At 45.1% G+C, this 21,454-nt stretch overlaps 1 protein-coding gene across 7 annotated transcripts in view; it reads left to right on the plus strand.

Moving 5' to 3' along the window:
* The window catches only part of LUZP1 (leucine zipper protein 1), a 95,475-nt gene that overhangs the window by 49,960 nt on the left and 24,061 nt on the right, over window positions 1-21,454 (plus strand). For 4 of the 7 annotated variants that reach the window (XR_008712264.1, XM_055574194.1, XM_055574200.1 and 1 more), the window contains 2 exons: window positions 13,198-13,402; window positions 15,682-15,787. The gene's annotated coding sequence lies outside the window, so the exon portion shown is untranslated. Of the gene's footprint in view, window positions 1-13,197; window positions 13,403-15,681; window positions 15,788-17,075; window positions 17,215-21,454 lie in introns of all 7 variants that reach the window. The other 3 variants (XM_055574197.1, XM_055574195.1, XM_055574198.1) reach the window with 3 other exon arrangements.

Consider the following 21,454-nt stretch of genomic DNA (forward strand, 5'->3'; position numbering starts at 1 on the left):
AAAAAGTTAAATTTGCGCACAGCATAGGGAGCAAATGTTAAAATACTTATACTGGCCAGAGACTGATGTGCCCTAAGGGTGGACAAAATAAAGTACAGCAGGTAATGGTTTCCTACATGAGGAAGCCCTAGGGTGGTTCCTCCTAGTTTTTGCCAGGTGGCTGGTTCAGTCACCAAGTTGTGTCTGACTCTCTGTAACCCCATGGACTGCAGCACACCAGGCTTCCCTGTCCTTCACTATCTCCTGGAGTTTGCTCAAACTCATGTCCGTTGAGTCAGTGATACCATCCAACCATCTCATCCTCTGTTACTCTCTTCTCCTCCAGCCCTCGGTCTTTTGTAGCATCAGGGTTTTTTCTGGTGAGTCAGGTCTTTCTATCAGGTGGCCAAATTATTGGAGCTCCAGCTCCAGCATCAGTCCTTCTAGTGAATATTCAAGGTTGATTTCCTTTAGGATTGACTAGTTTGATCTCCGTGCAGTCCAAGGGACCAAGAGGCTTCTCCAGCACCACAGTTCAAACAATTGTCTCAAGGACCTTCTAGCAATTAGCCATCACATGACTCCACCCACCAGGGCTGCGTTGTTTGAATTATTTTAACTAACTCTTCAGCTGTAGGTGCTCAGTGGAGTTTTTGTGGGAAAGTGATAATGTAGGTCACTGGCATGGACTGAAATGTTAAATCCAGTTCAGGAAACCCAGGGAAGGTTACAGCATAGGGTCTGAGGTGCTGTGGCCCAGATTATTGGAACTAGGAGGACCCTTGGGTCTTGGATTTTACCCATCTCTGCCTCTTTCTTAGGCTTTTTGTTACAGAGAGTTTCAAACTTAAACAAAAGGAAACTTCATAACAAACTCCCATGTACCCACACAGCTGCAAGAGTTAAAAACTTATGGCCATCTTGTTTCATTTTTATAATTTATACCCTCATCCACTTGACCCCATCCTGTATTATTTTGAAACCCCATCCTGTATTATTTTGAAGCAAATTCCAGACATCAAATCATTTCATCTGTAAGCATTTCGGTGTGTATCCTTAAATAAAAGTTAACTTAAAAAAAAAAAAGTAATCTGGGAATTCCCTGGTGGTCCAATGGTTAGAATTCCATACTCTCATTGACAAGGGCCTGGTTTCAGTCCCTGGTCTGGGAACTGAGACACACCCCCCGCCCGCCCCCCGCCCGCCCCCCACCCAAACTGCAGAGTACAATCCAAAAAACAAACAAAAAAACCAACCAAGCAAACCCACATTTTTAATTTCATGTCAAAAAGTTAATAAGAATTCTTTAATATCATCAGATATCTAGTCATTCAACTTCTAATTATTTCATCAATGTAATGATTCTGTTTTGTTTTTTTACAGTTTTAATGTGGTCCGTACTTTGTGATTGATATGCCATTTAAGAATCTTTTAATCCATAGTTTCTCTCCACCCACCCACCCTGTTTTTGTTTAATACCAGAGTGTCTTTGCTATATGTTGCCACATAACACAATTTAACAGCATAAAACAATATGCATTTATTATATCACAACTTCTGTGGGTTAGGAGCCTGGGCCGGGCTTAGCTGGGTCCCCTGCTTCAGGATCTCATCCAGGGCTGCAGTCAGGGTGTCCTCCAGGGCTGCAGTCACTTCGTCATGTGCCAGCTTCAAAGTTCTCTCAGTGGTCATTGGCAGGATTCAATTCATTTGGGGTGTGGGACTGAGGACCTCAGTTCCTTGTTGGTTGGTGGGTAGTTGTGAGCATTCTGAGTTGCTTCAGTTGTATCTGACTCTTTGTGAGCCTATGAACTGTAGCCCACCAGGCTCCTCTGTCCAAGGGAGTCTCCAGGCAAGAATGCTGGAATGGATTGCCATTTCCTTCTCCAGGTGATCTTCCTGACCCAAGAATCAAACCTGAGTCTCGTACATTGCAGGCAGACATTAAATTCCTTTCCACATGGGCCTGTCCAGGGTAGCAACTAGCTTCATCAGACAAGAGGTAGCGAGAGAGTGAGTGAAGAGCGAGAAGGAGAGAGAGACAGGCAGCAAGAAAGAATTCAGTCCTTTGTACCTAATCTTAGAAATGACGTCTCATAACTCGTGCCATATTCTGTTTATTAGAAGCAAGTCATTAGGTCCAGCCCACACTCAAGGGGAGGAGCCCCCATAGAACATGGATACTAGGAGGTGGAGATCACTGGGAGCTAATTTGGAAGATCACTTCCCTTCTAGAGATGAACTTAGAGTCCAGGTCTGCTGACTCTGCCTTTTGACCATGTTATTGATGCCACTGGAGAGAAAAAGTGCCTCTAACCCCTGCATTCCACTTGCTTCTATCCATGTAATAACTCTGTTATGCAATTTCCTTCTATGATAGTCTGATAAATGTCGTGTTTATTTATGTTAGTAACCAGCAGTTGTTAAAAATCACAAGTAGGATAGGTTGATTGGCTCAGAGGTTGATCAAGGTAAAAAATCTTAAGAAATGAACTAGTCACCAATTCTTAAGAAAATACTGACTGTGTTTCACATTGTACCAGGCTTAGGGAGCTACAAAAGGAATATGAAAGGATAAGATAGTATATACTTATTGTGTGGAATGGACAGTAAGTGCTAAAAATGAGAAATCAGCATGGAGTCAATTCAGCCAGTACTTTTTGAGTGCTTTCTGTGTACAGAGCTCTATGTTAAGTGCTATGGGGAATATTAAACTCAGTGAGACAAGCTTCTGCTCTCTCCTTAGGAGATGATATAAGATAAAGCTATAATGCAAAGCAGACTGGAAGTTGCTCAAGTAGAGAGATGAAATGCTTTGAAAGATAAGATGGAGTGGCTTAGAATATCCAAGCCATTTGAGATCAAGTCTAATGTCTTTACCTTTTTGGGGACATGGAGCAATTTAGTCAGAGAAGTTCAAGAAACCTTGCTAAGATAAGGGAATCATGTGGATTTAGAAAGAATATAGGTTTTTCAGGTGCCAGGGACAGAGGGACTTGGGTTGGAGATAGGTAGCCTTGGGTCATAGAACAGAGTACACCGGAACTGGGGACGTTGTCAGTCAGACTTACACCTAACCTGGCCAAAGGTAAGCTCTAACTGCTTTGTGGACCTGTCGTATACCAGTAACCGCGTGTTAGGTGTGCAGAGCACTGTCACATGCACTGTCGAGTGTGATACTGCCACTCTTGTAGGCATGGCAGATTGTTGTTTCTGTCTTAACAAATGAGGAAACTTTGAGTAAAGTTTTTCTGAGTAAGAGAATTAGAATAATTCTCTACAAGGGTCCAGAACTAATAAATTGGAGAAAGACTAGGACCTAGGATCCCATCACCTTCTGTACATCCCAGTGTGTGTATATGAGTGTTTTGTTTTTAATACTGAAGGCATTGGCTTGAGACTTGTTGGCAGGCATGACTTACTAAAAGAGCATGATACAGAGACACAGCCTCAACTGCAAGAAGGAGCTTGGAGGGGGTCATGGGAGACCCTGGCAGGGAGCCTGACCTGTTTCTTCTCACTCAGGGATCCTCCCTGCCCTTTTAGATGTTGCTTGGTTACACCTCTGGCCCCACCCACCCACCTTTTTTAGTACTACTTTAAAACTCTTTAGGTTGGAACTGGGCAAGTAAATTTCTCAAGCTTCTTCTCCTTTTCTTGGTGCGCATAGACAGAGGAAAAGAGAAACTAAATGAACTTGGGCAGGGGATGTAAGGTTTAATCAGAATGCTAATGAGAAGAAAATTGAATTAACATTTGTAGCATGTATTTCGGAGAAGGCGAAGGTACCCCACTCCCGTACTCTTGCCTGGAAAATCCCATGGATGCAGGAGCCTGGTAGGCTGCAGTCCATGGGGTCACTAAGAGTCAGATACGACTGAGCGTCTTCACTTTCATGCATTGGAGAAGGAAATGGCAACCCATTCCAGTGTTCTTGCCTGGAGAATCCCAGGGACGGGGGGCCTCATGGGCTGCCATCTAGGGGGTCACACAGAGTCGGACACGACTGAAGCGACTTAGCAGCATGTATTTGATGCTAGGCCTGTGTGCTTAGGCACTTATATAACTCTTACAACAAACACTGCCATGAAGTTTGGATATTATCATTTCTGTATCCACTTGAAAACAACTAAGATCATGAGATTTAGCCCCTGACCTGATAGGAGACTGAATTATAGTGGGAACCCAGATTCCCAGCTCCTAAGACTAAGTGTGCTCTTCCCATTATAGTGTGTTGCCTGGGGAGCAGGCAGGGTGGAGAGGGAGTGTGGAAGAAAGACAAAGGGAAGTGCTCTCGGGGCTATAGAATGGAAACAGACTTCTTGTTGGGGTAGAAATAATGACCCCCAGTTGTGCCTTGAAGTTAAAATGGCAGCAGAAAACCTTTTAAACGCAGGCCTTTTAGTAAGAAAGCCCAGTATTCTGTTCCTGACAGCACTTAGTGAAAGAATATAGAAGCGCAGATGAGATGTACATGTAAACAAAAACTTCTAGAGACTCTGTGCATTTAGGAACCAGTCCAAAGTTTCATTTAGGCGGTGTCCTGAGCTGGGTGTGAGGGCGTGAAACTTCTGGGTGACTTGCAGCGTGTGAATGCAGCGGTGCTGCTTGGACGAGTGACACAAGAAACAAAGCAAAGCAACTCTTTAAACAGAAGCAGAACAACTCTTCTTCCTCAGCCCCACATTCTCTTTAATCCATCACCTTTGCTTTCAAATAGCCAAACTTTTCAAAAAAAGTTGTCTATACTCACTGCCTCTCTCTACTCACTCAGCTCCGGTCTGGCTTCTGCGCTTATCATTTCAGTGCAACACCTCTTACTAAGGTCACTGATGTTCTCCATGAAGCTGAATTCAACAGACACTTTCCGTCTTTAATTTTCTCAGTCAAGATGACACTGTTGACCACCCAGCTTTTCCGGAAACAAACCCTCTCTTCTCTTGGCTCCAGTGACTTACTGTCTTCCTCGTTGTTTTTGCAGGCGCATCCTCCATTCCTCAGCTATTAAATGCTCTGCTGTCCCAGGCCCTCCTCTCTCCTTGTAGTGGACACTCTCCCTGGGCGATATCATCTGCCCCATTGACTTTAGTAGCCACACCTCTTACACATGACTCATAAACGCATGTCTCCAGCCTAGATCACTTCCCTGTGCTGATTTATTGTCAGTCAGTCTCTGTTCTAGACCTTGGGGATACCGTGAAGGGCTAACAGAAGGCGATGGTAGGGGTGGGGAGGAAGAGACAAGCAATAAACAAATAGACAAAGTGTCAGATAGGGTTGAGTGTTAAGGTGAGGATAACTAGGGTGATAGGTTAGAGGGTGAGAGCTACTTTAAATCGGCTGGTCAAGTCTTCACAGAGGTGGTGAAATTTAAGCTGACTCTTCAGTGACTAAAAGGAGCTAGCTGTACAAAGGGAAGGGAACAGTGCAGAGGCCCTAAGACGAGAATGTACAATGTGTGTGCAAGGAACAGAAAGTGAGGGGGAACCTGGTGGGCGATGAGGTCGGAGATGTAGGGGCCAGATTATGTAGGGTCTTGTAGGCCGTGGTGAGGACTTTGTATTATACTAAGTGAAAGGGAAAGCCATTAGAGATTAGAGTCTTGATCTGATTAAATTTTTAGAAATTTAATTCACCATTATTTGGTGAATGGGGACAGCCAGTAGCAGGGAGACTTAAGGAAAGGCTATTGCAGTTGGTAGGGTCAGAGTCTAGGTGTTTGGACCAGAGTGCTTATTTGGAGTGTAGAGGGTAGAGGGACAGACTCCAGAAAATCTGAAAGTAGAGTTGATGGGACTTGGTGGTGGATTTGCATGTGGCACGTGAGGGAAAGAAGAATCCAGGATGATTCCAGGTGTTTGGCCTGGACAGTTGGGTGGATGGTGTGGCTGTGAACTGAGATGGGGAAAGAGGAATGGCGTTGGGGAGAGAAGAGTGGACAGTGAAGACCAACAAGAGTATAAGAAGCTTTTCACAAAAATGGCACCAAAGGTGAAGAAGGAAGCCCCTGCCCCTTCCAAAGCCAAAGCAAGGGCTTTTAAGGCCAAGAAAGCAGTGTTAAAAGGTGTCTACAACCACAAAAATAGAAGATCCAGACGTTGCCCACCTTCCAGTGGCCCAAAACACTGCAGCTAAGGAGGCAGCCCAAATATTCTTGGAAGAGCCGCCCCTTGGAGGAACAAACTTGACCACTCACTATGCCATCATCAAATCTCTCCCCACCCCCTCCCCCAAATCAGCCATGGAGAAGATAGAAGACAGCAACACACTGGTGTTCACTGTGGATGTCGGGACCAACCAGCACCAAACTAAACGGCTGTGAGAAGCTCTAGGACACTGATGCGACTAAGGTCAACACCCCGATCAGGCCTGATGGAGAGAAGCCATTTGTTTGATTGGCTTCTGACTATGGTGCTTTGGCTGTTGCCAACAAAATTGGGATCATCTAAACTGAGCTGGCTAATTCCACATATAAAAGTTTTCAGTAAATTTAAAAAATACATGAGACTGTGGATTTGATGTTGATTAGATGTCTGGGTAGAGATGTCAGGTAACTTGTTGGATATGCTACTGGAGTTTGGGGTGGGGGGCGGTCACTGCTGAGGAAAGCTTTTGCAGCCATTGGGCTTCAAAAGTGCTGGGACTGGATGAGGTTACCCAAAGAAATGAGGTTGCAGATAAAGAGGCCCAGGACACGGTGCTTGTCGAGTAGAGGAGGAGCCAACAAAAATGAGTGACAGCGAGGCAGTGGAGTAGGCAGAAGTTCAGGAAAGTATGCTGTCCTGCAATTAAGGAAGAAAGTGTTTTGATGGCGAAAGAGTGGTTATTTGTGTTAATGCTGTTTAGACGTCAAAGAGATGGTCTAGAATTTGGCAACATTGAGGCCTTTGACCCTTATGAACAGTCTGGTGTGCTGAGGATAGAAGACTGGAGTGAACTGAGAGGAGGAGAGAGGAGGAACAGAGAGTGTAGACAACCTTTCAAGAGAAGAGACATTGGAGCTGGAGTGGTGGAGGAAGTGAGCTCGAGAGAGAGTTTATTCTTTTTTTTTTTGGTCTTGTTTTTTAAGATCAGAAATTCTAGAATCTTGCTTCTCAAATGTGGCCTCGGACCTGAAAGTGTGAAAGTAAAAGTGCTAGTCGCTTGGTTGTGTCCGACTCTTTGCGACCCCGGGGACTGTAGCCTGCCAGGCTCCTCTGTCCATGGGATTCTCCAGGGAAGACTACTGGGAGTGGGTTGCTAGTTCCTTCTTCAGGGGATTTTCCCAACCCAGGGATCAAAGCCAGGTCTCCTGCATTGCAGGCGGACTCTACCATCTGAGCCTCCAGGGAAGCCATATATGGTAGTACTGTGTATGATCTGTACATAGCTCACTTCACACATGACTCACTATTTGAGCTCACCAATACCCTTACTGGTCTACCATTTGAGAAGCCCACGGATCGTGTGCTTGGATGTCACAGCAGTGTCACGTTGCCGCACAAACGTCTACATCCGGCCTCTCAATTGCTGTACCTGTAGTGGTACAGAAATAGTCAAATGGTTATTCCAGTGTCATGAAATGGTTATTCCAGTGTCATGCATGCATGTGAGAGTCGGGCCATAATGAAGCTGAGTGCCAGGGAATCGATGCTTTTCAACTGTGGTGTGGGAGAGTCCCTTGGACTGCAAGGAGATCAAAGTTGTCAATCCTAAAGGAAATCAATCCTGAATAAATATTAGAGGGACTGATGTTGAAGCTGAAGCTCCAGGACTTTGGCCACCTGATGCAAAGAGCTGACTCATTGGAAAAGACCCTGATGCTGGGAAAGATTGAAGGCAGAAGGAGAAGGGGACGACAGAGGACAGGATGATTGGATGGCATCACTGACTCAGTGGACATATGTTTGAGCAAGTTCTGGGAGATGGTGATGCTTGGTGTGCTGCAGTCATGGGGTCGCAAAGAGGTGGACGTGACTGAACGACTGAACAATGACATCATCCTCGTAACAGTTTGTGAGCCAGTGCCAAGTTTGTGGATCAGACTTCAAGTAGCTAATTTCTTGAGCATGTTTGTATGCTGGTGGACGCGAATCTTTAAAGAGAGAAAACAATGATGTAAGAGGGAGTAGGGATAACTGTATATGAAGCTAAGAGGAAACTAGAGCCATAGTAGGTATGAAAGGTTGTACTTTATATACCAGTGGAGACTCTTCATTATCACAGTAGGGGAAGCAGAATGCTGGTGTGTGGTTAGATCTGAAGTTAGAAAAATGATGGTCTGACTGTTGCTTCTTGGTTTTGATACTGTTTCAGATTTGACTGGGGAGCCACCTTGATGTCAACCTGTATTTAACAAAAGTTCCATTTCAGCAAGGATACATGCATATCAGATAAAGAACATAGTGAACTGGATACTACTGAATGTTTCCTCTTGGTGACAGGGTTATTAGCTGCTGGGGGCTGGAGGTTTATCGGGAGGGAAAAAAGATGTGAATCATCTTGGGGAGTAGAAAAGTGAACCTACTAAGGGAAATGTAGCAGGATTGCTGGCAGCTTTGAGAGAAAATTGTTGGAAATTTGTGGTGATCAATTTAAAATCTTATCAGTCAATATGGTTATATTTTCTCTAGAGATACAAGTTAGGTTATAATTTAGATGCTTTGGTGTTGGCCTGGAGAGGTTGTTAATTTGGTTTAACAAGGGCTGAAGTTTTACTGGTTGAATATGAAGAAGGAATGCACAGGACCAGCCGTGAGGAAAGTGAGGGCACAACGGGGAGGGGTGTAATTCCGTTACGTTACTTAACCTTAAATCAAGTCGTATCTGTTTAGTACTGAATATAGTATCTGTTTCACAGAGTTGCTGTGAGGATTAAGTTCGTTGATATAAATGGTATGTACCAGGCGAGCAGGGCCTGGTACATCGCGGGTGCGCTGGGGCATCAGTGATGTGCCCTGTTACTGCTGCTTCTGGACCACAGGACCCGCCTCCTTTCTGATCTCTTGGCACCATCTTTACCTCCTTCCATCTGTTGTTCATACTGAAGTCAAAGTGATCTTCTTGAAATGTGTACATATTTCAAAAGTTATCTCTTTTTAACACTTAGATGACTTAAGCTGTTTGGATAAAGACGCAAACCCATAATTTGGGCTCCAGGGGCCTACATGATAGGACTCTCTCCAAATGTCTCCCGCCTCATTGCGTCTCTTGTATTTAATGTTTCTCCCTCTTTGGTTACATAGACTTACTTTAGTTCCGCTAGCTCACTGTGCTCCCTCTTCTACTTGGAACGTTCTCACCCTGGTTGGAGCTTTTGTAGACCTAGGCCAGCGGGTCACTTTCTATTAATGGTATTTCATGTATTTTTGTATTTTATATGATTCTTTAGTCCTGTCCCACATGGTCTAGCAGTTAGGATTCTTGGTTTTCACCTAGACGGCCAGGGTTTGACTCCCAGTGTGGGAAGGAAGAACTTTCTGGGCTTCCCAGGTGGTGCTAGTGGTAAAGAATCTGCCTGTCATGACAGGAGTCATAAGGGACATGGGTTTGATCCCTGGGTTGAGAAGATCTTCTGGAGGAGGGCATGGAAACCCATTCCAGTGTTCTTGTCTGAAGAATCCCATGGACAGAGGAGCCTGGTGAGCTACAGTCCATGGGGTTGCAAAGTCCAGTCAGAACTTAGAAAAGTATCGTATTAAACAGTAAATGCCTTGAAGACAATCTGTTTCTACTCACTGTTTTATTCCCAGTGCTTGCCCCAGAGCCTAATGCATTACCAGCCAATATTTGAATGAATGAACAAAGTACCCATCAACCTCATGAAGGTTTGTGACATTTGGACTGTGGATCAGGACTGACTTTTCTTTGGGTGAGATCTGAGAGCTGATTGCTTAGAGAGTTATAAAGGAGAGGAGAAAGCAAATTTTGGGACAGAAATAGCTAGGTGAGACTCCACTTATCAGTTACCACTTATTAGCTCCATGACTTTGAACCTTTAATTTCCTCTCATTTATAAAATAAGCATGATGGTATTTTCCTGATAGGGTTACTGTGAGGATTAAATTAGGTGACAGAAGCATTGGGTTCCTTGCTTCTTAGGGTGGTTTCTGTGACTTGCTGTCTAACTACATTCACCGTTGTTGTTTAGTTGCTCAGTCACATCCAACTCTTTGTGACCCCATGGACTGTAGTCCGTCAGGCTCCTTCAGTCCATGGGGTTTCTCAGGCAAAAATACTGGTGTGGGTTGCCATTTCCTTCTCCAGGGGATCTTCCCAACCCAGGGATCAAACCTGCATCTCCTGCATTGGCAGGCAGGTTCTTTACCACTGAGCCACCAGGGAAGCCCATTTGCCATTACTTGTTACAGTCCTTATGGCTCCTTGATACCCTAATGATAGACTTCTAGAGGTTAAAGGCAGCCAGCATGTTCTTCTGAAGCAGCCAACTTTGTTAAAGCAGGTGACTAACCAACAATTTCAGGCATGTGGTTCGGTTGCTAAACCCCACAAACATGGGCTAATTGCAAGGAGGCCTAGTCTCAATTATAACCTACTAGTTAGGGAAGGAAGCAGAAGAGCCAGGTGGCATTCTCGAGGGCCTGCATTTAAACAGAAATGCTAATCGCAAGCTAGTCTTACCAGTTGTTTGTTAGTAATAAGGTCTTAAGAGCCTAAGACCTTTCTTTTCAATTCCAGTCTGTATTTTTGACCCTTTGTTGGGCAAAGCTTCTTTAGTGAACTGAAGAAAAACCCTGTAGCTCAGAGGTGGGATTACTAGATACTAGTCCTGTCTCTCTTTCCTAAAAGGTCTCCTAAAAGGGTCACACAGCTCTCAGTCTGTTTGCTCATCTGTCATATGGAGGATAAGAGAGTATCTTCTTCTCATCTTAAGAGTTTCAGGAGTAATAAGTTATCCTGGGAGGAGCAGAAAAGGAAAGACATTATTCGAGTAGAGATAATTCGAGCAGACATTATCCTCCATCAGAGATAAGTGTTGAAATCTCTGTTATTAACACAATTTAAGAATTAATCACAGCGCTTGAGAACAGAGCACTTGCACTGGACTCTCTTCCCTGCGGGCAGGTGGCCCAGGTAGGAGGGCAGGGCTTACGGAAACTGACAAGTCTTGCAGCTGAACTCCAACGCGATGACCTCAGTGGGGTGCTGGCACGAGGCTGGCTGTCGCTGGCTGTCGCCAAGTTGCTCTCTTCAGCTCCCGACTGCCGTTTGATTGGTCCCACCCCATCCTGCTAGGAGCCTGTTTCCTAGGTTGGATTTTGTTGAAGAGACCACACAGGGCAGAGAAAGGTTAAAATCCCTCCTGACTTTTTTCACTAATAATCCTGAGAATGCCACCTCAGCAGTTATAGGGGAAAACATGACTATCTCCTGGCTTCTCAGTACAGACAGTGGAGCATTAGATTTGAATCTTAGGACTTTGAATAGTATGGTTGTCTCAGGTTTACATTTTTTCCCCTGCCTTCTCATTCTCCACCTTTATACTTTCTTCTTTGCTTATGTTTGAAAGGCCACAGGAGGTTAATTAGTAGATGGTCCAAAGAATTGCAGGTAATGGTTTCTCTGTGATCCTTAGTCATTCTGGTTCTCTCTGATAACCTGTTTTTCTGATAACAGAAAGTAATCACCGCATACACTTAGGTGAAAGGCCTGAGGGTGAATTTTCTAGAGACTGTGGATGACCCATTTATTTCAGTTTGAATAATTTCTGTTGACCTACAAGTTTCATCGAGTCTTTTCTGTATAATCTCCATTCTCTTCTTAAGCCCACTCATTCAGAGAACTTTAAAATTTCCGATCCTGCATTTCTATTCTAAAATTTCCACCCCCCATCCCTGGCCCCCCTCCCCCCGCCACCACCAATTTCTCTGCTTTTAATAGCTGTTACAATAGCTGCTTTACTATCCTTGTTTGATAATCCCAACATCTGGGTCATCTTAGTGTTGGCCTCTGTGGATTTGCTGTTGTTGTTTTCTAACTCTTGCAGATGGGTTTACTTCTTTTAGTTCTTCGTGTGATTCGGATTGTGTCCTTGACATGGATGCATGTGAATGTTATGTTATAGAGGCTGGTTTCCATTGCTGTGTTTATTTCGGCAGGCAGGTGCCTTGGGCAGACTTCAGTTGCACATTCTGTCTCACGTGTGGCGGGTGGCTGTGCGCGTCTCAGCCCGGTCCTTTTGTCCTTAGCGGAGGTCCTTGGATTCTGCCCCATGCAGCTGTGGTTCAGGGTCAGCTGGAGGCTGGGCAGAGCATCAGGCAGAACCTGGGCTCTCCATGTCTGGCTGTCTTCTTCTCGTTGTCTGCGGCTGCCCTGGTCTCCCTGTCCTCCGGTTCCCATGAACAGAAAGCCTTGGGTTTGATTTTTAATTGGAACTTCAGCTGGACAGCCCTCAAGTCAAAGCTCCAAAAATGGGGAATTCATGCCCTGCCAGTCCTTTCTTCCAGTTTTCAACTCTCTAAATTCTGCTGCTGGCCACTGTGCACTTCAGATAGTCCTTTCTTTTTGTATTGTGTTCAGAGTGTTTGGTTGTTTGCCCATGACAGGAGTGTACTGGAAGCAGAACTCCCCACTGGCATTTTAGCCATTATTAAAGTGTTTGGGGACAGAGGTGATACACACTTAAGAGAGTTTTGTTGTTGCGTGGATTAACTCATGTATTATAGGTCAGCAGCATTTCAGGTGGTGGTGCTTCTCCTGGCCCTTCGGTCCCTTCAGGCTTCTGATGCTGGCTGTACCGGGACAGCGGGAATAGTGTTGTAGGTCCGCACATCACAGCACCAGCTACAGCTTCGCGCAGAAGCACAGGGCGAGTGGCCCACAGACCGGCTCTTCGTCCTGGTTTTGCCACAGAAGGAGCAAGCGTGCCTGGTGTGCTGGCTGACTCCAGCGTCACCATTCCCCTGACGCAGTTACTAATACTACAGCGGGCCCTGCGTTTACCCACGGTTCTGACCTGGTGCCTTTAGTCATGTCACCGCAACCTAGGTCTGAGCCCAGAGAGTAAGAGAACTTTACGTTCAGCAATCAAATGAGGATGGACTGATGCGTTTCCTTTCTGTGGCTTGTTAATTATCTCAGGTGGACTCAATGTGTTCACTTCAGCCAGCTTTGCTACCTTGGGCCAGTTTCTTCTCCTTTGCTGGACTCCTCTTCTCTGGGAGATGAGGCAGTTGGACTCCGCGTGATCTGTAAGGGCCCTTTTATCTCCTTTCCTAGACAGATAGCGCGTGCACGCAGAACCACCACCATTAGCACCAACAGGAACAGCACAAAGCACCAGAAGAAGTGCCTCGGGCAAGTGGCGTGGCGAGATCTGTCAGGGCCGAAAGGCTCTGAAGAGGCAGCGCTGAAGAGTTGGAGGATGTTTACAGTTATCCTTTGTTTCTGGGGACAGAGGACCAGTACACCGAGGATGCAAGAAGTAAGTGACATTCAGGAGCAAAGGAAAGAAATCATTTGCCCTTAGAAATAAGGAGAGAGACTGTGTCAGTGGAAAACAAATGAGGATCATCTGGAGTTCCTGTTTGCTTGCTTTTTGGCAGGGTATGCTATCCTGTCCTGAAGAGACGGGCTCCCAGGCTTTATTAATAGGCCAGCAGCTTTGGCTGGAGGTGGGGCAGCGGCTTCAGTAGAGGCGCTGCTGCCACTGTTAGGGCTGCAGAGACCATGGGGGTGACAGACCAGATTTATGTGGCCATTTCTTGGAGTTTAGAATTTTTATGTAGGAAAGGTTCTAGGCTATGCAAAGGAAGGGATGTGTATGTGTGTAAAAAGGGTGGAGGGGGCAGGACCGAAGGTCTGTGGGCCAGTCCTGCTGTTTGAATAGCAACCACACTTAATCTGCTTAGATTGATTCTTTTTTTGAAGCCTGCCCGCCCAAGCCGTCCCTCGGGTGCTGCCCTTAGTACAGGTCCTTTTTCTTCTTCTTTTCTAGCTGTGTTCATCGCTTATCAGTAATTCTCTCTTAGGTCTTATTGGCTTGAGACTTCAAGCCTTCGTCTTTTTAAAGGCCATTTGGGAAAAGCTATCATTTTATTACTACTCCATCTTTATTCTAGCCTTTCTCCCCAGGAGGATGGAGGTACAGGCAGATTCTGTATATGTGAATGTGTTATGGGGTTGGTAGTAGAGGTGTGGAAATTGGATTAAAGGGGACCTAGCAACAGGAGAAGGCAATGGCACCCCACTCCAGTACTTTTGAAAATCCCATGGACGGAGGAGCCTGGTAGGCTGCAATCCTCGGGGTCGCTAGAGTCGGGCATGACTGAGCGACTTCACTTTCACTTTTCACTTTTCACTTTCATGCATTGGAGAAGGAAATGGCAACCCACTCCAGTGTTCTTGCCTGGAGAGTCCCAGGGACGGGAAGCCTGGTGGGCTGCCGTCTATGGGGGTCGCACAGAGTCGGACACGACTAAATCGACGCAGCAGCAGCAGCAACCTTGCAGGGAGGTCACAGGGAGGTCACAGGGTGGTCTGTGGGGGTATGCAAGGGAGGGATGGGCAGCTGTGATGAAAGGAGGTGCCATGGGTGCAGGACCACGTACGGAAACCTCTAAGCTTGCCACTAGCTTAGAAGCCATCTTTCCATTCTTCCTTAAGACCGGGATCGACAGATGTTTAACCTAGATCTTCCACCTTCGTTTACTCTTCTCCAGAGTTGGGGTAAGATTCAGTGGGTTAGGAGGCTTTTCAACTCTCTTGTAGAAGGTTTGTTACAAAACTGGGGGTAAAGTTTGCAGACAGAGAGGCTCTATTTTTTAAATTTTGTTTTATTTTCTATTTGGCTGCTCTGGGTCTTGGCTGCTGCACGGACTTTCTCTAGTTGTGAGTAGGGGCAGCTCGCTAGTTTTGGTGCCCAGCCTTCTCCTTGCAGTGGCTTCTCTTTGTGGAGCGTGGGCCCTAGGACACATGGGCTTCAGTAGCTCAGTGGGCGGGCTCAGTAGTTGCTGCGCATGGGCTTACTGGCCCCAAGGCATGTGGGATCAAGCCCGTGTCCCCCGCATTGGCAGGCCGATTCTTAACCACTGGGCCACCAGGAAAGTTCAAGAGGCTCTGTTTTTGTTCTGATTGATATTGGCTGGTTCAGGGCTGTTTTGAGAACCAAGTCTAGAAGGTACCCCAATGAGAGTCAGCATGGTGACATGACTTTTGTAATTGGACAGTCTTGGATTTAAAGTCTCTTTCACTCACAACTAAGATGTTGGACAAGTCACTTGTCTTGTTGAAATTTAGATTCTTTGTCTATAAGGGAGTAACATTATTGTGGTATTGTCTGGTGTAAAACATAAAACATATTGTCCAGGGTGTGGTGGATACTCCACAGATGTTTGGGTTTTTTTCCTTGCCCATATTGCAGAACATCTGATTTTTAGTGGAATCCCAGCTTCAGCCCTAAGCAGCTGTGTGACTCACTCTTTCCAAGTTTAGTTTCCTTCCTTAAAATGAGGGCATTGAACTAGATTTCTGAGATCCCTTCTGGATGTAAGCTGTCATATGAATGTTTAGACCATTGGGGAATGTATAGGTTTGTTAATTTCAGGAATGACAGTGTAGTCTTGAGACCATGCCATCCGATAGGAAAGGGGAAGTTTCCAGAGCCAGATGCCCCTTCTTCCCTGAGGAGGGAGACAGGCTCAGCCCAGTCTTGTGCGATTCACATTTTACGTATCTCTGCCCTTCTATTTATATTCTCTCCAGGTCAAGAGGCAGCTGCCATTGCAGTGTAGTGCGTGACCGTGTCCACGACAGCAAGCATCAGGGGAGCAGCCAGAAGCATTGACAGGAAACTTCAGTCACCTAAATGGTAAGTGTGACACAGTGTGCGCAGCCACGCGGGGCGAGGGAGTAGTTTCTGTAGCCTGTACAGTTTTTCCACCGTTGCGAGAGAGGGAGGCATTTCTTGATGATCCCTTCTGAACCAGGTTCTGTGCTAAGCACCTCACATGTTTTCTCACTCAGCCTACCAGCCAGTCTGCCATTTATTGAACACTTACTATATGCCAGACATTATCTCCCTTAATATTTACACCAAAACCCTGTGAGGTAAGTGTTGTTATGATCACCACAAACAAATGAGCTTTGAGAGGTTAAATAATTTCTCTAAGTTCATACAAGTAGCCGATGGCAGAACTAGATTTTAAACCTGGTTATTTTCATTTCACTAAGTTTCTCTTTTGAGCACATCACTTTTTGGTTGAGGGAGTGACTGACAGCTAGTTCCTTCCTAGCCCTTTCTGGATTCTGTGTGCCAGTGTCTTATTAGTGGTGTTGAATAAGGAAGTGGAGGGTACTGACGAAACAGAAGACGCTTGAGCAGAGTGGCCAGAAGACCTCGTGGTCTTGGTCCCTGTGGTAGCTGTGGACTCGTTAGAGTAGGGTTCTCTGGAAGGTGGGGCAATGGGGCAACCAGAGGGTGAGTCTGGGAAATGGGTTCTATGAATAGGAGTGGTTGGACATAGGAAAGGAATCTTCGTGAGACTTCTCAGTCTCACGGGAGCTCCTGGAAGCAGGCACAGTTATGGACAGGACAGGCTCTTCTTGAGAGAGTGGGGAACTTGAAGACAAATTCTTGATCTGTTAATTGGTTCAGGATTCTTGTTCTGTTCCTTTCCCTGGAGCATTTTTCCTCCCTCAGGGAACTGGGTAGGTAATGAAATTCATTTTTGGTTGGGTGGAGTGGCAGTCAGTATTCATTTGTTCATTTATCTTTCTGAGGGTGCTTTAGTCTCTCTTTATTGGAGCACCTTTTTTTTTTTTTAAAATATATTTGGTGAATTTTGGAGGGGGGAGTAATCATTTTCATCAATAAAATTTATTACACGTACCTCTCATACATACTTTGCCATATACTGCGCTTATGTCCTGAGGGTACCACTTAACCATATGCCTAGAGCTAAGTATTCAGCATTGAACAAAACAAAAAAATTATTGTTCTCAGGGAGTATACTCTAACGGGTCGAAACATTAAAAAAGTGAAAAGTTAGATACAGTAAATAAGTAACACCTATATGTGATAGGTGCGCAGAAGAACAAGAGCGGGGTAAGGTGGCAGTTGGAGCTGATGAGGACCTGAGAGACTTACTTTCTGTCAGGTCATCTGGAAAGGTCTCTGATGAGGTGATACTTTAAGCCAAGATCTGAAAGAAGTGAGAAACACACCCAAGGAATTACAAGGGAGAAGAGCATTCCAGGCAGAGGGAAGAGCAGATGGAGAAGCCCTGAGACACAAGCGTGAGTGTGCCTGTCGCAGGACCAGCAGGGCTGGAGAGGAGTAGCTGGGAGAGCGCATAGGGGACCGGAGCAGAGCAGAGCCAGCCGCAGCTCACCCCGGGCCTGAGAGCTGGGGAAGGGCCTTTGCACTCAGTGCATTTTATTCTGAGATAGGAGCCACTGAGGAGTGGACAGCAGAAGAGAGACATGACTGGACTTGTTTTTTGTTTTTCTTTTTAATAAATGCTTATCTATTTGGCTGTGCCAGGTCTTAGTTGAAGCACTCAGGGTCTTTTTTGATTGTGAATGTGGGATCTTCAGTGGCGGCATGTGAGCTCTAGTTCCTGGATCAAACCTGGGCCCTCTGCATTGGGAGCGCGGAATCTTAGCCACTGGACAACCATGGAAGTCCTGACTTACGTTTTAAAAGGCTTACTCTGTTTCCTGCTGGGGAATAGACTGGAGGATGGGGGAAATGGGCAATGGCGGAAGCAAGGAGACAGGTAGGAGGCTTCCGCCTCTGTTGGTAGTCAGGACAGGGATGAGGGTAGCAGTGCCGCGTGGCCAGAAAGGAATGGATTCTGGGCATCGTTTGGAGGCAGAGCCAAATTCTGACTGTCGCTGTACATATGTCTGATTTATCTGGAGTTAACCCTTGGGTCACATGGGCTTGAGAGTATCATTAGAAACTTGACAGTGATCCCTGGTAGGATTCTAAAACAGATTAAGCAAAGGATGAGAGCACAGAGAGGACCCTGAAAGTCACTAACTCATACAAACTGATAATTTTTTTTTTTTCCTTTAGGTTTTGCCATGATTTTGTGTAAATTGTAAAATCAGCACAAGTTTTTTTATTGAAATATTGGGGGGGAAATCACACCATCCAGGGATAATTAACCATATATCCAGCACTTTGATGTATATCAGGGCAGTTCATTTTTTGAAAAGGCTCCTAGGCTGGACTGGGGGTTCAGAAATGTGCTAAAAACGTAATGTGTCTCAAGTGCTGAAATTAGGTATTTAACATTTTCTCATGTGACCCCAAGACAGAATTTGGGGCTGGCTTGCATGTAGGTGATGTGCAAGTACTGGTTAATAGATTGATGTTTATCTAGAGGGGTTGTTTTTAATGGCATTCTGGAGGGCTTTTCTTGGTTATATTTTATTTAACAATTTGAAAATCAATTTGGATGAAGATACAGAAAAGATGTACTTGTTAGATAAACAGTGAATGCTTATAAATTGGAAGGTGTAGAAAATATTTAGACAGTTGAAACTATTGATTGAAACTAACTTTCAGGTTGAAATGAAAAAAAAAAAAAGTAAATAATGTAACTGTAAGATGGATCAGGTCAACCAGAAATATTAAGTGGAAAACTCCAGAAATAAACGGAGGCTTTCCTGATGGCTCAGCAGGTAAAGAATCTGCCTGCAGTGCAGGAGACGCCAGAGAAGCAGGGTTGATCCCTGGGTCAGGAAGATCCTCTGAAGGAGGTAATGGCAACCCATTCCGGTATTCTTGCCTGAAAAATTCCATGGACAGAGTGCCTGGCAGGCTATAGTCCAAAGGGTCACAAAGAGTTGGACACAGCTAATAACACATGCACAGAAATAAAGAATTTATACCTTTGAGTTGCCTGCTGTTCTGAGTAATGTGAATGAATCCTTGACCCAGCCTTTATCCAGTTGACTCTTGAACAGTGCAGGTTTGAGTTGTGTGGGTCCATTTTTATGTGGATGCTTTTCTATAGTAAATACTGCAGTACAGCATGGGCTGCAGTTGGTTGAATCCATAGACCCAGAACCCAGGATGCAGAGGAGCTGAATATATGGAGGGCCAACTGTAAGTTACACACAGATTTTTGAGTGCTTAGAAGGTCGTTGCCCCTAACCCACGTTATTCCAGGGTCAAGTGTATAGGAAAGACATAGTACATATAGGGTTTGGTGCTGGGTGTGGTTTCAGGCGTCCACCAGGGGTCTTGAAACATATCACTTGTGCATAAGAGGGCAATTTTGTATCTACAAGTTTTAGGGCTGTGCACTTTTGTTGGAGGAGGGGCTGTCTGAACAGACTTCAGAAAACTGCAGTGAGAGATTACCAACCATCAGAATGGAGCAGGGGAGGCTTGGAAGAAAGAGGCAGAGGGAAAGGGGAGAATTCTACATGTGCTCTTCAAACATTACCACTCCAGCCTCTGCACTTGCTGTGAGATTGCAGGGACTTCTGTGCCGTGCCAGCGATGCCAGTTCACCTGCCCTGCTGCTCCCCTGCACCTGGCATGTCAGTACTGCCGAGTCACTTAAAGTCCCCCAAGTGCATCATTGTTTTACTTGCCTGCCCTCCCTTCCTTCCTCTCTGTAAATGATTACTTTATACCATTTTTGTACCGCTGTTCAAACTGCTAGAAAGACAACAGTAAAAAAGAGGTACATCCGCCAAAAAACCCCCAAAACCATGTTCCTGACCTCATAGCTCATACGATCTAGTAAAGAGACAGTAAGCAAATACACAAAGAATTAAGTGGTAAAATGTACTGAGAAGAAACAGGTAGAGTATCTTGCCTTAGAGCTGTCTGAAGATGAAATGAGTTGCCTTGGGAGGAAATGAGTATCCTTCCTGTCATTAGAATTGTTTGAATAGGAGCTGAATGACTACTCGCTAGATAATTTCTTCATTGAGTGAGAGGTTGGATCAGATGATCTCTAAATCCTATCCAACCCGGAGAATCTCTATATGCTAGTTGGGCTCCCAACCCCAAGGTTTGCATGTCTAAAATATGCATATCTAAATCTAAAATCCAAAAATGCCTATCTAAAATGAATTTATGATTCTGGGAAAAATAATTTAATTAAGTTCAGTAATTAAATAGAAACACTCAAGAAGTGATGGCGAGATGTGGATAGCCGAAGGTTTTAAGACAGGTAACTAGGAATTGTCAGGAGGAAGCTGCTTTAAAATAGTTCTCCCATTTTCATTTAGATCAGGGACTTGCAAACTGGTCCACAGGCCCACTGTGGTCCAACAGGACCACTGCCTGTTTTTGTAAATAAAGTTTAGTTGAAACACAGATACATCATTTGCTTATGTACTGTGTATGGCTGCTTCACACTGCGATGGCAGTTGAGTAGTTGGACAGAGACCTTAGGGCTTACAAAGCCTAAAATACTTGTTGTCAAGCTAAGTCATATACTTATATGGATACCATCAAACTTGAAAGAAAAAATTTGCAGATCCTCTACTTTAAATGACTGTTGGGAACAGGAAGTGAATCATGGCAGCTGTGTTGGGGGAAAGGGCAGGCCAAGTTTGACGACGTACTATTTCAGACCTTCCTGGCCCACCAGGACAGGAAAAAGAGCCAGCTTCCAGAATGCTGGATAGAGCCACTTGGAACTAGATTCAAAACCTTTGGCAGAAAGGGGCTCACGAGAGACAGTTGGTGGGGCCTCTTGCTAGTATGAGTTGGAGCTGAGGGAGACACCGGTAGGGAGGGGGAAGTTGGCATTAAAGAATGGTCTCCCTGTCCTGTTCCTCCCTTTCCCATGATTTCTGAGGCTTAATATACATAATTTCCTTCCCAGACCCACACCCTTGGGCACAATCAATTGCTTCTTCTAAGCTCCCAGCACACTTATCAGGTGGTGAAATGTATTAAGTGAAAAAAAAAAAACAAAAACAAGAAAAGAGAACAAGGATCCAGAAGAGTGGGTGCTGTGTTTTGTGAGATGGTCAGGGAGGCCTCTTTATTCTTGTTTTATAGTTAGGTTTAGTTTTCTGATTCCTTAAAGGCAGGGGTTGAGTTTTAACCATCTCTCTCTAGCACTTGGCTAGATGGTGGGTTCATCATGGATGTTCCATAGATGTCTCCAAAATAAATGAATTTTAACTGGAGACACATACTTGATGGGGAGTGCAGTAGGACTGGAAGGAAAGGCATCTGTCTCTTCCCTTTGTGGATGGTCCTGGAAGAGCAAAGCATCTCTTTCTCTGGCTATTTGTAGGGCTGAAAGGTCAGAGATAAGTGACACTAACCCCATTTTCAGTCCATTTCCTTGTTTTCCCAGGGTGGAGGGCTGATGTTAGTTGCTCTTTTTAGGAGGATTCTGCCTAGTGAAATTTACCTTAGGTATGCATAGGACTTCCCAAAGAGCTTTTGCTGACCTTAACTTTTGCTGTGAGGTAGGTGGAGTTGATAAGGCATGGAGAAGAAAAATGAGTCTGCCAAACAGGGTAGCATTCTAAAAGGAATGTGGTCTTT

The sequence above is a fragment of the Bubalus kerabau genome, chromosome 3, assembly GCF_029407905.1.
Source record: "Bubalus kerabau isolate K-KA32 ecotype Philippines breed swamp buffalo chromosome 3, PCC_UOA_SB_1v2, whole genome shotgun sequence".
NCBI classification, from domain to species: Eukaryota; Metazoa; Chordata; class Mammalia; order Artiodactyla; family Bovidae; genus Bubalus; species Bubalus kerabau.